The sequence below is a fragment of the Coregonus lavaretus genome (assembly GCF_964263955.1).
Source record: "Coregonus lavaretus genome assembly, chromosome: 11".
In the NCBI taxonomy this organism is placed as follows: domain Eukaryota; kingdom Metazoa; phylum Chordata; class Actinopteri; order Salmoniformes; family Salmonidae; genus Coregonus; species Coregonus lavaretus.
The window spans coordinates 25406146-25424365 of record NC_139998.1 but is presented as its reverse complement, the minus strand read 5'-3'; the positions used below and the strand labels follow the sequence as shown (position 1 = coordinate 25424365).

Sequence of the window (18220 nt, the reverse complement as noted above, 5' to 3'; positions counted from 1 at the left end):
ATAACCCCAACACACATACACATATGCACACACACACATACATACACACGCAAACACATGCATGCTTTGTCCCTTGATCCTCCTCTTTACAACGATGGATGGAGACCAGAGAGAGGCGATAATGACTAGGGAGAGAGATCAGAGAGAGAGATCAGAGATCAGAGACCAAAGACCAAAGAGAGACCAGAAAGAGACTGGAGTGTGTTGATCATTATTGGAAAGCCTGGTGTGTATCTGATTTCCCTGAGAGAGATATTCAAAGCTGCAGCCAGAAACCCTGGTTGTTGGAGTGACTCTAGACTGGGAGCTAATACAAGTCTCAGCAAGGTTACTCATGTGGGGGAGTAGTTTGGTGGAGTGAGTGAGTGAATGAGTGAGTGAATGTTAATACTTTATGGAGAGAGAGGTAGACAGCAGAGAAAGATGAAGGGGTAGTAGAGGGAGGATGAGTTTAGGATGTCCCCTCCTGCCCTGATCTTGACGTCCTCTGACATATCAGAAGCACTTCTCCAACCGGGTGGGCTTAGCTCGTAGCTGGGAGGTCATCTCCCCTCCTTTCCCCCTCTCCTCTCCTTCCTCTACCCTACTCTCCATTCTTTCTCCTCTCACTCTCCCTCCCTGCTTCAAGGCTCTTAGAGCTATTAACGTGAGTCTCTTATCTTGACCTAGAAGAAGGTGATGGTGTGTGTGCATGTGTCTGTGTGAATAGGGAACAGACATGACAGGGGTGCCAGAGTAATGATGAGAGCATTACTGGCAGGGGAGTCAGTAATGCGTGTTGAACACAGAGTGGATGGTTGGATTAGCTGCATTGCTAGGATGTGACAGTGTTAACATGCTATGGCTAGATCAACATTAAGGGACAAATCCTGACTTGAAAATGTCCATAAATGGAAGTTTCATATGTTGTGAGTAGGATTTTTTTATTTTGCCTAACAAAGATTGTCTTTCTGTCTCTCTCCCGCTGTCTCTCCCTCTCTCTCTCTGTCAGGCTGAGTCAGGTGTTCGGGGGGTGAGTTGGGAGCGTGTGGGTCTGAGCCCAGCCTCCCCAGGAGAAAGGGGCTCATCCTGTCCCCTCTCCTCACATCCTGGCTCACCCATCCTACCCCTTCAGCCTCACCCCAGCTCTGTAATGCAGGACCGGCGACTACAGGGCCTCAGGTGAGCCACTCTATCACCTGGATGCCTACACACACACACACACACACACACACACACACACACTCACACTCACACTCACACTCACACACACAAACCTATCTACGGTGCATCATATAAGTCTCTATACTTGCTTAAACCTTAAACCACATATGCCTCCTTTAACTCCATGACAGCAGACTCCAATTTGCAATCTGATCCCGAACTCCTCCCCTTCTTGTAGTCTACCTGGTCAGGTACACCTGCAGTTTCCTCAGGGGCGGTCCAAGAGGAGTACCTAAGAGGACTCCGCCCCTTCGCCACCTCAGATGACCTTCGCCTGCGCTCGCTGCCCCTGGGGCTCGACCCCACCACCGCTGCCCACGTTACTGCTGCTGCTGCCTACTACCACCCTGCCTACCTCCACCACCTCCACAGGTCAGTCTATAGACAACCCTGCCTACCTCAACCACATACACAGGTCAGTCTAAAGACCACCCTGCCTACCTCCACCACCTACACAGGTCAGTCTATAGACTACCCTGCCTCCCGCCACCACCTACACAGGTCAGTCTATAGACCACCCTGTCTACCTCTACCACCTACAAAGGTCAGTCTATAGACCACCATGCCTACCCCAACCACCTACACAGGTCAGTCTATAGACCACCCTGCCTACCTCTACCACATACACAGGTCAGTCTATAGACCACCCTGCCTACTCCAACACCTACACAGGTCAGACTATAGACACCTGCCTACCTCAACCACATACACAGGTCAGTCTAAACACTACCCTGCCTACCTCCACCACCTACACAGGTCAGTCTATAGACCACCCTGTCAAACCTCTACCACCTACAACGGTCAGTCTATAGACCACCATACCTACCTCAACCACATACACAGGTCAGTCTAAAGACCACCCTGCCTACCTCCACCACCTACACAATTCAGTCTATAGACCACCCTGCTACCTTCACCACATACAAAGGTCAGTCTATGGACCCCTGCCTACCTACATTTTATTTTTTTAGTCATTTAGCAGATGCTCTTATCCAGAGTGACTTACAGTTAGTGAGTGCATACATTTTTCATACTGGCCCCCCGTGGGAATCGAACCCACAACCCTGGCGTTGCAAGCGCCATGCTCTACCAACTGAGCTACCTCAACCACATACACAGGTCAGTCTATAGACCACCCTGCCTACTTCCATCAACTACACAGGTCAGTCTGTAGACCAACCTGTCTACCTCTACCAGCTACACAGGTCAGTCTGTAGACTACCCTGCCTACCTCCACCACCTACATGGGTCAGTATATAGAACACAATACCTACCTCCACCACATACACAGGTCAGTCTATAGACCACCCTGCCTACCTCAACCACATACACAGGTAAGTCTATGCCATCCTGGCTACCTCCACCATCTTAACAGGTCAGTCTATAGACCAGCATACCTACATCCAACACCTACCTAGGTCAGTCTATAGACAACCCTGCCAACCTCAATCACCAACACAGATCAGTGTATAGAACACCTTGCCAACCTCAACCACCTACACATGTCATCTATAGACTACCCTGCCTACCTCAACCACATACACAGGTCAGTCTATACCATCCTGGCTACCTCCACGACCTACACAGGTCAGTCTATAGACCACCCTGCCTACCTCTACCACCTACACTAGTCAGTCTATACACCCCCCTGCCTACACCACCTACACAGGTCAGTCTATAAACTACCCTGTCTACCTCCACAACATACACAGGTCAGTCTGTAGACCACCCTGACTACCTCCACCACATACACAGGTCGGTCTATACCATTCTGCCTACCTCCACCACCTACACAGGTCAGTCTATAGACTACCCTGCCTACATCCACCACCTACACAGGTCAGTTTATAGACCACCCTGCCTACCTCCACCACCTACACAGGTCAGTCTATAGACTACCCTGCCTACCTCCACCACCTACACAGGTCAGTCTATAGACCACCTTTCCTTCCTCCACCACATACACAGGTCAGTCTATACCATCCTGCCTACCTCCACCACCTACACAGGTCAGTCTATAGACCACCCTACCTACCTCAACAGCCTACACAGGTCAGTCTGTAGACCACCCTGACTACACCACCTACACAGGTCATTCTATAGACCACCTTGCCTACCTCTGTCTTGCTCTGTAGTTATCAGAGTCAGTTTTCTGCAGATATGGAGACAGAGACACAGAGAGACAGACAGGGACACAGAGAGACGGACAGGGACACAGAGAGACGGACAGGGACACAGAGAGACAGACAGGGACACAGAGAGACAGACAGGGACACAGAGAGACAGACAGGGACAAAGAGAGACAGACAGGGACACAGAGAGACAGACAGGGAGACAGAGAGACAGACAGGGACACAGAGAGACAGACAGGGACACAGAGAGACAGACAGGGACAAAGAGAGACAGACAGGGACACAGAGAGACAGACAGGGAGACAGAGAGACAGACAGGGAGACAGAGAGACAGACAGGGAGACAGAGAGACGGACAGGGACACAGAGAGACGGACAGGGACACAGAGAGACAGACAGGGACACAGAGAGACAGACAGGGACACAGAGAGACAGACAGGGACAAAGAGAGACAGACAGGGACACAGAGAGACAGACAGGGACACAGAGAGACAGACAGGGAGACAGAGAGACAGACAGGGAGACAGAGAGACAGACAGGGAGACAGAGAGACAGACAGGGAGACAGAGAGACAGACAGGGACACAGAGAGACAGACAGGGAGACAGAGAGACAGACAGGGACACAGAGAGACAGACAGGGACACAGAGAGACAGACAGGGACACAGAGAGACAGACAGGGAGACAGGGGTTTGCAGCAGCATGTGTGTTTGTGTTTCCAGGATGGGATGTATAGACTGCGACTGAACCCCAGAATGTGCCTTACTGTAAAAATGAATATGTTGAAAACATTGCTCCCAATTCAATTCAATTCAATTTAAGGGCTTTATTGGCATGGGAAACGTATGTTAACATTGCCAAAGCAAGTGAAGTACAGTGGGGGAAAAAAAGTATTTAGTCAGCCACCAATTGTGCAAGTTCTCCCACTTAAAAAGATGAGAGAGGCCTGTAATTTTCATCATAGGTACACGTCAACTATGACAGACAAATTGAGAAAAAAAATCCAGAAAATCACATTGAAGGATTTTTAATGAATTTATTTGCAAATTATGGTGGAAAATAAGTATTTGGTCACCTACAAACAAGCAAGATTTCTGGCTCTCACAGACCTGTAACTTCTTCTTTAAGAGGCTCCTCTGTCCTCCACTCGTTACCTGTATTAATGGCACCTGTTTGAACTTGTTATCAGTATAAAAGACACCTGTCCACAACCTCAAACAGTCACACTCCAAACTCCACTATGGCCAAGACCAAAGGGCTGTCAAAGGACACCAGAAACAAAATTGTAGACCTGCACCAGGCTGGGAAGACTGAATCTGCAATAGGTAAGCAGCTTGGTTTGAAGAAATCAACTGTGGGAGCAATTATTAGGAAATGGAAGACATACAAGACCACTGATAATCTCCCTCGATCTGGGGCTCCACGCAAGATCTCACCCCGTGGGGTCAAAATGATCACAAGAACGGTGAGCAAAAATCCCAGAACCACACGGGGGGACCTAGTGAATGACCTGCAGAGAGCTGGGACCAAAGTAACAAAGCCTACCATCAGTAACACACTACGCCGCCAGGGACTCAAATCCTGCAGTACCAGACGTGTCCCCCTGCTTAAGCCAGTACATGTCCAGGCCCGTCTGAAGTTTGCTAGAGTGCATTTGGATGATCCAGAAGAGGATTGGGAGAATGTCATATGGTCAGATAAAACCAAAATAGAACTTTTTGGTAAAAACTCAACTCGTCGTGTTTGGAGGACAAAGAATGCTGAGTTGCATCCAAAGAACACCATACCTACTGTGAAGCATGGGGGTGGAAACATCATGCTTTGGGGCTGTTTTTCTGCAAAGGGACCAGGACGACTGATCCGTGTAAAGGAAAGAATGAATGGGGCCATGTATCGTGAGATTTTGAGTGAAAACCTCCTTCCATCAGCAAGGGCATTGAAGATGAAACGTGGCTGGGTCTTTCAGCATGACAATGATCCCAAACACACCGCCCGGGCAACGAAGGAGTGGCTTCGTAAGAAGCATTTCAAGGTCCTGGAGTGGCCTAGCCAGTCTCCAGATCTCAACCCCATAGAAAATCTTTGGAAGGAGTTGAAAGTCCGTGTTGTCCAGCAACAGCCCCAAAACATCACTGCTCTAGAGGAGATCTGCATGGAGGAATGGGCCAAAATACCAGCAACAGTGTGTGAAAACCTTGTGAAGACTTACAGAAAACGTTTGACCTGTGTCATTGCCAACAAAGGGTATATAACAAAGTATTGAGACACTTTTGTTATTGACCAAATACTTATTTTCCACCATAATTTGCAAATAAATTCATTAAAAATCCTACAATGTGATTTTCAGGATTTTTTTTCTTCTCATTTTGTCTGTCATAGTTGACGTGTACCTATGATGAAAATTACAGGCCTCTCTCATCTTTTTAAGTGGGAGAACATGCACAATTGGTGGCTGACTAAATACTTTTTTTCCCCACTGTAGATAGTAAACAAAAGTGAAATAAACAATAAATATTAACAGTAAACATTACACTCAGAAGTTCCAAAAGAATAAAGACATTTCAAATGTCATATTATGTATATATACATTGTAGCAATGTGCAAATAGTTAAAGTACAAATGGGAAAATAAATAAACATAAATATGGGTTGTATTTACAGTGGTGTTTGTTCTTCACTGGTTGCCCTTTTCTTGTGGCAACAGGTCACAAATCTTGCTGCTGTGATGGCTCCCTCTCCCTTTGCCTCTTTCCCTCCTCTCCTTCCCCGTTTTCCATTTCTCCCTCCTTTTCCACTTGTCTCTCTCCATGTGTGTTCCAGGATGGAGGAGTCTTTGTGTCTTTCTGCACTGCGGTCTCAGTTCTACTCTGTACCAGCAGGGGGGGCCTTCCCTCACCTCCACCCCGCTGCCCTCCACATGCACCTGCCTGGGGCACGCTACCCTGGGGAGTTCAGCCACACACATAGTGCACTGGCTGAGAGGTACAGTAACACACACGCTAATAACACCCACACACACACACATACCTGCACCTGCCCTGAGGGCTGCTACCTTTGGAAGCTCAACCACACACATCACACTGGCTGAGAGGTGTTACACTCATACATGCACACACACACACGGTTGGTAATCTCTCTGCAGGAAAGGCACAGGTTGCTGACTGTTATATTTTTAGAACACACCCCACCATGCTACCATACACATCACAAACACAAACCAATACACACATCAGTGTGTGTGTGTTTATCCTGTGGTTACCTATGAATTGTTGATCTGCTCTTGCTCACTCATGCTGTGTATGTCTTATATGGTGTGTGTGTGTGTGTGTGTGTGTGTGTATGTCTTATATGGTGTGTGTGTGTGTGTATGTATGTCTTATATGGTGTGTGTGTGTGTGTGTGTGTGTGTGTGTGTGTGTGTGTGTGTGTGTGTGTGTGCAAGCGCATGTGTGTGCATAGGTGTGTGTGTTTAACAGTGTGTGGTTAATCTGCCCCATGGTGGGTGTTGCATCTCTCACCCTCTCTCCCCTGTGTCCTTGGTGTGTGTGTGTGTGTGTGTGTGTGTGTGTGTGTGTGTGTGTGTGTGTGTGTATTTTTTTACCTCCCCCACAGAACACAGATGGAGGAAGAGCTTCGCCAACGAGAGAGGGAGCGAGAGCGTGAACGAGAGAAACAGAGGGAGCGTGAGCTGGAACAGGAGAGAGAGAAGGAGCGGGAGAGAGAGAGGGAGACAGAGATGGAAAGACAGAAAGATAGGCAGAGGGAGAGAGAGAGGGAGAGAGAGAGGGAGAGAGAGAGGGAGAGAGAGAGGGAGAGACAGATGGTGAGAGCGGTGAAGAGCCAGTACCTTGCTGGGCTGAAGGCTCTCACGGCTCTGCCGGAGGACAGGGTCAGACCTGGGGAGAGGCTGACACCTAACAGACTGGGTACGGTGTACACACACAGATACACACACACACACAGTATAGACGCAATGCACACACATTGATTGGTTGATTTCCCGTTAATTAAGCACCAGAGATTTCTCTTTAAAGTAGAGCCTGATCACCATCCATATCATGCTTTATAACATCCATAATGTATTTCAAAGTGTGTTCTAAAAATAAAATGAAGCATTCATTATAATACCTAATCTATTTTCCCCAGATAAGCCCACCCTCCCTGCCCTCCCAGTACCTAAACCTCTTCAGCCAGGCCTCCAGTCAGCCCCTCACCTCATGCCCAGCCTGGTGCCCTCTCAGACGGGGAACACACACACTGCCTCAGCCTCTTCCGGGGGGCTCCATGGAACACTGGCCTCTGCCGTGATGCTCCAACAGGCCAATGGGGAGGAGCGCAGGTTGGCACGGCAACGCCGGCAGGGACAGGAGAGGGAGGTGTGGCCACCTGTGGAAGGGGTGGAGCCTAGGAGAGACAGCTACAGGTCAGTGTTTAATCAGACAAGGAACAAGCAGTTGAGAAAGGTGGGGTTGACCTGTGTGTGTGCGTTCGTTCAATAACACTACAGTATCCTCCGAGTCAGTACTCTCTCTACTCTGCTGACATCTACTTTTAAAATGGCTGCATCATCAAGGTCAACTTGGATAAAACCCAGAGTGTGTGTTTGTGTGTGACTACATTGTGTTTGTTGTCTTCACAGGTCCAACGTCAGCCAACGTGACACAGGCAATAGAGAGTCTCAACCCCACCTAGGAGCCCCACCTCCACTCATCTCACCCAAACATCACCCTCACCTCCTTCCCCACCCCCCTGCCCCTCCCACCACCCTCTGGAACCCTGCCTCCCTCACTGAGACCCCCCCAGACCCCCATCGCAGGTTCGACTCCCCTGTTCCTCCATCTCGCTCCCCTCCTGGCCTGACCAGAACCGAACGGTCCCCCAGCTGGGAGAGGGTGGAGGATAGGTGCAGGAAGATGGGGAAGGGCCCAGAGAGGTTCTCGTCTGTCAGGGGACCCATTCTGCAGGAGCCTGGCCTCTGGGGCATGGCTGAGCTCGAAGGATCCACTCACAGTCTCCACCACCACCATAACCACCACCATAACCACCTCCACCAGAGGGGCTCGCTGTCCCTCTCCTCCCCCAGCCCCAGCTCCAACCTGGGTGTCCAGCGCCAGGCCAGCTCCCCATCTCTCACCATGGACCTCCAGAGGTCTGAACGGCCAGGCCAAGAGCCTCAGAACCCAGTGGTGTACGATGAGATTCTCCAGCAGCACCGCAGGCTGGTCAGCAAGCTGGACCTGGAGGAGAGCAGGAGGAGAGAGGCCAGGGAAGGAGGTAAGAAGAGAGGGGACAGGATGTAAGAGAGAGGGAGGTGAGGAGAGGGGGTTTTCAGAGTGTATGAGATGAGATCTGGTGTGGTCTTTAACATAAATATTGTCTGTGCTCTCTCTCTCACTCTCTCTCTTACTCACTCTCTCATTTTCTCCATCTCTCTCTCTCTCTTACTCTCTCTCACTCTCTCTCTCACTCTCTCTTTCTCTCTCATTTTCTCCGTCTCTCTCTCTCTCTAACTCCCACTCCCTCTCTCCATCCATCTCTCTCTCCATCCATCTCTCTCTCTCTCTCTCTCTCTCTCTCTTCACCAGGGTATTACTATGATCTAGATGAGTCATATGATGAGAGTGATGAGGAGGAAGTGAGAGCCCACCTCAGAAGGGTAGCAGAGCAGCCCCCCTTAAAACTGGACACATCCTCAGAGGTAACTTCCACGCACGCACACTTAAGAATCGTCACGTCCTCTTAATATAACGTTGTTTGATTGTTAATTCACTGTAATCTGTCTTTTGTAGAAGGTGTGTTTTCTGCGTGTGTGTGGCCTGACCACGCTGGCCCATCGTGACCAGCTGCTTCACCAGAAGAGGAGGAAGAGGAGGAGGATGTTGAGAGAGCGCAGCACCTCCCCTCCGGCAGTACGAGGCAAGAGGAAGACCCCTCCGCCTCCTGTGGCACCCGCTCCCCCCCTCAGCACCACTCTCACCCCAGAGGAGATGAACTGCACCCCCCACCTGGAGGACAAGAAAGACTTCCTCAACATGTTCAGCCTGTCCCATGTGACCAGCCAGCAGAGGAGAGGTAACATACACTACACTAACCCCTATACACTACACCCTAGCTCTTTTTCTCCAACCCCTAACCACTACACCCTGGTGTACTGTAATGCTATATCCCAGGGGTATTCTAATCTTACTCTAAGACGTCCAGAGTACCGCTGGTTTTCTTTTCTACCTGATAATTAATTGGTGTCCCAGGTCTAAATCAGTCTCCCCCCCCCCCCCTCTCTCTCTCTAGATAAGGAGAAGATGGAGGGGTTGCTGAAGGCTATAAAGCTGAAGAGTGTGACGTTGGACACCATCAGATACAACCCATTACCCCTCTATAGAAGCCCCCCTGTTTCCCCAACTGGTAAGACAAACAAACACACACACACACACACAAAGGGTAACACCCATGAGATCCTTATACTGCGTTTATGTTTATGTTATCAGGTGAATCGAACGGACTCCACTACCCAGACTCCCCAAGCCCCTCGCCCCCCTACCCCCACCCCCCCAACAACCTCTACACAGACCCGCTAAAACCCTCCACCCCTCCACCCCGCCAACCCCCTCCCCTGGCCCCCAAACCCAACAGTAAAGGATTGGGCGGAGGTCACCCAGCTAAGAGGCTCCAGGACCTCCAGAATGGAGCAGGCCACCCTGGCCATCATCCTCAACAGAAGGTGCCCCTGGCTGTGCGGAACGGGCAGAACAAGCCATGGGAAAGATTCATCCCGAAGGACTTCCACCAGACTGCGTTACAGTCTACCCACAAGACACTGGGTGGCTCCACCTGCTTTCCCGAGTCCAGTATAAAGTCTGAGCCGTCAGCGCCCTACCACATCCCCCCACTGAAGAGACCAGCCCTCCTCAACACATCCCCACACCCCATCAACGGGCATCACCCTTACCCCTCTCCACCCCACCATGACCCCCTTTGCGTACGGGACGAGCTGTCAGAGGAAGAGGATGATGAAGAGGAGGAGGGGGAAGCCCCTAGGAAGTGGAGGGGCATAGAGTCAGTCTTTGAGGCTTATCAGGAGTATGTGGATGGTGAGTTTACCTTTGGGCTTTATTTGGGATGAGTCAAATAAAAATAAATGTGTTTCATCTACAAATATGTTTGTTTTTTATGTTTTTGTCTCATTTGCTCCCCCCCCCCCACACACACTTTCTCACCCTCTATGCCGCTCTCCCTATCGGTCTTCCTCTCTCTCCCTCTATGACCCCATGTCTCCCCTTTACCATCCTGTCGCTCTCTCTATATCTCTCTTCCCCCCTCTCTCTCTCTCTTAGAGCGGGGTATGGAGAGACAGGTTCTTCACAGTCAGTGCCGGAGGCTGGAGACTCAGAACTACACTCTCAGTCTGACAGCTGAACAACTCTCACACAGCATGGCGGTAAGAACCTCAAGGCCTATATATCCACAAAGTGTCTCAGAGTAGGAGTGCTGATATAGGATCTGTCCATACAATCTTATTTATTATGATCTAAAAGTGAAAACTAAAGCTTGATAAGCACTCTGACTGACTGTCTGTCTGTCTGTCTGTTTCTGTCTACACTGATGTGCTTTGTTCAACCACACTCTCACTCTTTTAGTAACGCTCTCGCTCTTTATCGCTCTCTTGCTCCATCCCTCTCTTTCTCTCTCTAGGAGCTGGTGAGTCAGAGACAGAGGGTGAGAGATGAGAGAGAGAGGCTGCAGGCTCAGCTGGAGCTCTTCAGGAAGTGTCTGACCATTCCCAACGTGCACTGGGGCAAGGGGCAGGCCAAAGGTTGCCCCTCCCCGGTGACCCCCTGCCCTGCTCCAGACCGACAGACAGACAGACAGACAGACCGACGACCAATGACCGATGGAGAGAGAGAGGACACTGAACTGGTTCCCAGTCTGAGGCAGAGAGGGAAGAGAGCTCTGGACTGGGAAGGAAGAGAGGATGATAGAAAAGAAGGAGGGAGAAAAGGAGGACAGGCTCTGTAGCTAAACATGCCACTCTCCTAGACTTTGTAGTGTGGTCAGACTCACCACTGGTGAAAGACTAGTAGTCTAAAAGCTAAAGGTCATAGCAACATAAGGGTATGGCATAATATTGGGACCCACTTTAACCAATCATAGACTTTGGGACGAATACAATGAGCAGTCATATGTCCTCCTTTTCTCCCTCCATGATCTGGAAGGGTTTGGAAGCAACCAATAGCCAGCCAACCAACCACTGAACTGGAAGGACTTGAATCAGCCAAGATGCACTTAAAGACCTAGAAGAGCTACTAGTGATCATACTAGTGACAGTACTGTTGGAACTACCTAGAACTAAACACTGTGTTATAGAGCTTTTACTATTCTGGAGCTTTTTTCACTTGGGTTCATGGACTAGCAAAAACACAGTTGTAGAATATTTAAGACAGTGTTTCTACAAAGAAATAACTGGAGGTTTTGAAAAATATTTTTTTAAATAAGGTTAAATAAATCTTTATAGGATTTAGAAGTCTCAGTAATGTTTTTAATAATTTTGCCATTGATAATGTAAATAGCCTACCTATTAAGCCAGAATTTAGTATGTTTTAATTATTTTAATTATTGTTATTTAAAAGCCTGCTTTAGAATAAACATTTGGGGTAAAAACAAGATGCTTGGAATAATTTTGTGTTGTTGCTGGTCAGTATGAAATATTTAAAGAGAAGTAAACATTTTAGAAGCGCTGTATGTGGGCTATCCCCAAGTTAAAGAGGCTCTCAACAAAAGTTATGTACTATGTCATCACGTAATTGCTCTCGAGCTTCTGCAGCTGTGCACAAAGACATGCACGTGCTTGGCCATACTCCACAACCTCATTTGACAATGCTGTGCCGATCTGATCCCGCCTCCCACTTTAAACATTTTGGGGAGGTGAGAAAGAAGTACCCTGGAGCAGGGCCGGTCCTTGCCGTTCTGCCCTATGCGAGACCAAAAAATGCTGACGTCTATGTTTGGCTCAAATCAAGGCTGGTCCAGACCGGACAAAATCTGAACCAAACATTGACGTCTATGATTGGTTCAGATTTGGTCCGGACCAGACCAAAAACCAATGTCTGTGGATGTGGAAATCAAGGCCGGTCCAGACTGCACCAAAAAAAGACTTCCAAAAGACATCGGCTTGTGCTTACTGGGGTGTAGCCTACCATGTCAGCCACAATGGAATTTTATAAATGCCCATCCATGTGGTAGGCCCACCGTTTGTAAAACAGGCCGTTGCATTGGTTTTATTAGTTCTGATTCCTGTGACTAATCAATTTAGCTATTTATGTTCTGAATATCAGCTACTCAACTTTATCAGGAGTTATCGTGAGCCTATTTGCAATGTGTTTACACAGCTGGAAATGCAGAAGTTTCTTTTTCACTATGATCAGCTTGTCAAAACTTTACAGATACAAACTTAAAACTACTGATCATGACAATGGGGTGAAACTCCTGGACAACAGTTGTGATTGTCCATTCCATTTTGTCCATTTGACTTTGTTTGACCTGTCCTGTTTTTAGGATATGTTGTTTGTTAACATGACAGCACATGTTTTATTTGATTGAGCGCCATTTAGGTTAAACGTTGGTGGAGTGCTGCAGCAATTCATCTCTCCAACAGCACGCTGGGAATGGACAAGCAAAATATTTTGCGCCCCTGCCTTTGACAAAGTGGGCACTGCTTATCACAGGGCGGCATCAGCGCTCACCTAAAAAGCCCATATGCCACTGGTTGAGAGAAATTGTCATTGTTTTTGGGCAGAATTATGTGAGGTTTTATGTGTTGTTGCTGCCCTCGTCAATCTGCCGACATAGACATCCTCCTAATCCCGCCTAATGAGCGGCCGGCCGGCTGTGCGCTGGAGGCGGGGGACAGAAAGGGTCATATTTTGATAATGATAGCTATTTTATCTTATGTTACGCTGAGTCCCAGCCACAAACACCTCATAACCTGTCTGTCATTGAGCCATCTTCTGCCACAGGACAGAAATGCCAAATAATAGTCACCCAGCCAATTGTAAACAAATGGTCCCCATGCTGACACAAATTTTCCACAGAGACCTATGCTGTACATCCTAGTAAAGACAAGTCATCTCTCTACATCCTATTGACTTTAGAGGAACTCAGCCCTTTCCATTGCAGATACCCAGTCTAACCCCAAAGTCTGCCCTGCTCTACCTCACACCTACCCTAGCCTACCTACAGTACATAACCACTATCTGCCTACCCCCCCCCCCCCCCCCCCCCCCCAACCCCCACCCCAACCCCCACAACAACTGAAAAACAAAGACACACATATTCTGTCAAATATTATTTCTACCTGCTCTAGTTTTTAATATTTTGCTTACAGTAGGCCTATAAAGTAATATATTATTTTGATTGTACAGTAACAATGAGCTATTTATGGAAATACTGCTGTAATTTTCTGATGAAAATGCAAATAAAATGTTTGTAAAATGTAGAACTTGTCTAGATCAATTTCAAAGGGACTCACCTGGATAAATAATCATTTTGATCGATAAAAAAAGATCATGTTTAAATTGGAGTCATCTTTGACAAAGGCTAAGTCTCCTTTCCATCTACACTGAACTGGCGTATTTTTATTGTATTTTTTAGATCGGTGCAGATGAGGGAGAGGAGACAAGGAAAGAAAACCACAGTGTACTATGTAGACTGTGTAATATCTGAGAATATGTCTAACCAAAGAGAGGAAAGAACACTGAGCTATAGAAGAACGGTAGAAAAGCTTACAGTATTTACATGTCGTTTATGCCCTCTGCTGGCCAGACCTGGTATGACATCTGAGTTTAAAATCACTTTATTTGTCAATTGCACACAAGTTCCAACCAAAATTGTACTTCTCCGAAAGACACACATGCATACACATACAGGTTTTGGAGAGGTTAAGTGCCTTGCTCAAGGGCACAACGGCAGGCAATGGCATCTAGGATTTGATACCAGCAACGCTCCGGTTGCCAGCTCACTTCCTGCAGATTTTTTTTCGGTGAACTGGCAACCCTCCGGTTGCTGGCTCGCCTCTCTAACCGCTAGCCTACCTGCCGCCCCTCTGATTCTGGTGCTGCTCAGTCTGTTAGAAATATGGTGAAAAATCCATCCAGCTCATGGTTACACCAATCAAAATGCTTTAAAACTCACAAGGGGGAGTGAGCATTTGCACACTCCAGGGAATGGAGAGAATCAGACCACAAACCAGCAGTAAAACAGAGACGATTTTAAAAGGAGTTTGTTTTCATATTTTTGTTTATTTCTTTATTAAAGTTACAAGGGAAGCACATTTATTTATTAACTCATTTTCCTTTAAAAATGTGGGAATTTCTGGTCTTGTACATCCTTAAAAGGGTTAAAACAATCAAACCAATAACATGTTTCAAATACAGTATATATCTCATTATTCAATTAAAAGGGGGTTATACACATACTGTAATGACTAATGTGTCCTGATGCTAGATAACTATAGGGAAAGGGTCCTGTCCACTCACTGATTGTTGCGTCCAACAAGCTTGCAACTCAGCAAACAGTGAGAGCAGACATTACGTTTTTTGTTCTGCTTTTGTGGCAAGTTGAATGTGTAGAATTTTTTTTTCAAATGATGCTAAATTTGCGAATAGCCAACATAGTTACACATTATGGCTGTTCTCTTGTCTTGTGGTAACCATTAGAATACACCAGTGTGTCTGGTCCCCTTGTTACTCAGAGACAGTTAGCATAATGCTAAAACTACACTCAATGTATTAGGATGCTAATGCTAACGCCAACCATCTCAACGCTGAGGCTTTCCCCTGTCAGTAGACAGTGCATGTTTTTCAATGCAATATTATTTCACAAAGAAATGTCATTTTCCATTGACTCTCCTGTTCTTAGTTTAATGGAGGCAAAAGACAAATTACAGACAAATATCAACAATAGTTTCATCATCATGTGGAATTGAGGTGTGGGGTCTGTTCTGTTATCTGTACATCTCTAACTTCAACACTGCACCCTAATACTTAAAAATATGTTAACTGTATACATTATACAGTGGGGGAAAAAAGTATTTAGTCAGCCACCAATTGTGCAAGTTCTCCCACTTAAAAAGATGAGAGAGGCCTGTAATTTTCATCATAGGTACACGTCAACTATGACAGACAAAATGAGAGAAAAAATTCCAGAAAATCACATTGTAGGATTTTTAATGAATTGATTTGCAAATTATGGTGGAAAATAAGTATTTGGTCACTAACAAAAGTTTCTCAACTTTGTTATATACCCTTTGTTGGCAATGACACAGGTCAAACGTTTTCTGTAAGTCTTCACAAGGTTTTCACACACTGTTGCTGGTATTTTGGCCCATTCCTCCATGCAGATCTCCTCTAGAGCAGTGATGTTTTGGGGCTGTCGCTGGGCAACAAAGACTTTCAACTCCCTCCAAAGATTTTCTATGGGGTTGAGATCTGGAGACTGGCTAGGCCACTCCAGGACCTTGAAATGCTTCTTACGAAGCCACTCCTTCGTTGCCCAGGCGGTGTGTTTGGGATCATTGTCATGCTGAAAGACCCAGCCACGTTTCATCTTCAATGCCCTTGCTGATGGAAGGAGGTTTTCACTCAAAATCTCACGATACATGGCCCCATTCATTCTTTCCTTTACACGGATCAGTCGTCCTGGTCCCTTTGCAGAAAACCAGCCCCAAAGCATGATGTTTCCATCCCCATGCTTCACAGTAGGTATGGTGTTCTTTGGATGCAACTCAGCATTCTTTGTCCTCCAAACACGACAAGTTGAGTTTTTACCAAAAAGTTCTATTTTGGTTTCATCTGACCATATGACATTCTCCCAATCCTCTTCTGGATCATCCAAATGTACTCTAGCAAACTTCAGACGGGCCTGGACATGTACTGGCTTAAGCAGGGGGACACGTCTGGCACTGCAGAATTTGAGTCCCTGGCGGCATAGTGTGTTTCTGATGGTAGGCTTTGTTACTTTGGTCCCAGCTCTCTGCAGGTCATTCACTAGGTCCCCCCGTGTGGTTCTGGGATTTTTGCTCACCGTTCTTGTGATCATTTTGACCCCACGGGATGAGATCTTGCGTGGAGCCCCAGATCGAGGGAGATTATCAGTGGTCTTGTACGTCTTCCATTTCCTAATAATTGCTCCCACAGTTGATTTCTTCAAACCAAGCTGCTTACCTATTGCAGATTCAGTCTTCCCAGCCTGGTGCAGGTCTACAATTTTGTTTCTGGTGTCCTTTGACAGCTCTTTGGTCTTGGCCATAGTGGAGTTTGGAGTGTGACTGTTTGAGGTTTTGGACAGGTGTCTTTTATACTGATAACAAGTTCAAACAGGTGCCATTAATACAGGTAACGAGTGGAGGACAGAGGAGCCTCTTAAAGAAGAAGTTACAGGTCTGTGAGAGCCAGAAATCTTGCTTGTTTGTAGGTGACCAAATACTTATTTTCCACCATAATTTGCAAATAAATTCATAAAAAATCCTACAATGTGATTTTCTGGAAAAAAAAATCTAATTTTGTCTGTCATAGTTGACGTGTACCTATGATGACAATTACAGGCCTCTCTCATCTTTTTAAGTGGGAGAACTTGCACAATTGGTGGCTGACTAAATACTTTTTTCCCCCACTGTATATTTTACAGTTGTTGCATTTTGTGAAAATGAAAACAAAGGGATTAAATAAATTGTGATTCAATTCTAATGTGTACGACTAAGATGTCCCAAATGAAAGCGATGAGTAAAAAAAAATAAAATAAATACAGATGACATCTCCTCTAATGTGACAAGTAGCCAGTACACCCCCGTAACAGGCTTTATGTCAGTATTACGGCAGTCTTATGACAGTGTTTTGAAGCATTATGACATCTGCTTTGAGCAAAGAGTCCCCATTATTATGGCAGTAATATACACTCAGCTCCTAAAGTTTAGGACCTAGACCTTTTTCAGTTACACGTCACTAGTAGCATATCGAATTGACGCACAATGTTTAGAAAATCATAGGTAGTTCTGTCACGTACAGAATATAAAATATCCTCCATTGTGTGAAATTGACACTCATGCCCATTACATTTCTATCTGAAACACTCATATAGAATGTGCCCTATATAATATTATAGAATTAAGCACACCAATCTGGGGATATGATTGGGCCCATGTACGGTACTGTGGCATGAATGGGACACCCTGTGTAGGTTGATGAGCCTTGACCAACCTCTCCATGATCACAACAGTAAGAGAGGAGAATCCTGGAGCACTCCCAATGTGGTGCTGCTGAGATATAGATCACAAAGGTTGAAAAACCCAAAACACTGCTTGCCAGTCTGGGTATGTAGCTGTACTCATCTAGCCTGGGTGCCAGACAGTGTGTTTCTGCTTTAGCCCAACATGACATCACAACAATGACAAAGGAGTTGGCTACGGTAGAAACAGCCAGACAACCAGGCTAGATAAGTTCACTTGCACACTGACAATGCAGACAGAGGGGTCCATTTGCATAAAAGAAAGGATACAGAGATGCAACATGTCTTTGGAGGATCAGATTCAAATCAAATTAAAACAAAATGCTTCACCTTTACAGGACGATTAGCTTTGAAACTAGCTTGCTATAGAAGGAATAAAACCATAGATTATATAATAGGATTCACCATCCGGCACATTAACTAGCACTACGCAAGTCAAATACCTATTATAGTTGAACACAAGCAACAGGCATAGTTCCCTCTCCACCCCACCCCACTACATCCAACAAGTCCCCAGGTACCCCTCAACACCTCCCAACCCAGTCCCACACAACAACCCAATCCAACCCAACCACTAGATCAGGGCAGTCCAGTCTTATCTACAGAAGGCCACT

General features: G+C 46.7%; 1 pseudogene across 1 annotated transcript in view; it reads left to right on the top strand.

Moving 5' to 3' along the window:
* LOC311137490 (genetic suppressor element 1-like) overlaps positions 1-11345 on the top strand; it is a 23470-nt pseudogene extending 12125 nt beyond the window's left edge. The window contains exons 2-13 of the transcript in view: positions 992-1161; positions 1382-1575; positions 6153-6314; positions 6945-7258; positions 7479-7755; positions 7972-8606; positions 8918-9030; positions 9122-9404; positions 9621-9734; positions 9818-10420; positions 10664-10767; positions 11022-11345. The product of the transcript in view is annotated as a genetic suppressor element 1-like (transcript). The remainder of the gene's footprint in view (positions 1-991; positions 1162-1381; positions 1576-6152; positions 6315-6944; positions 7259-7478; positions 7756-7971; positions 8607-8917; positions 9031-9121; positions 9405-9620; positions 9735-9817; positions 10421-10663; positions 10768-11021) is intronic.
* The last annotated feature ends 6875 nt before the right edge of the window (positions 11346-18220 follow it).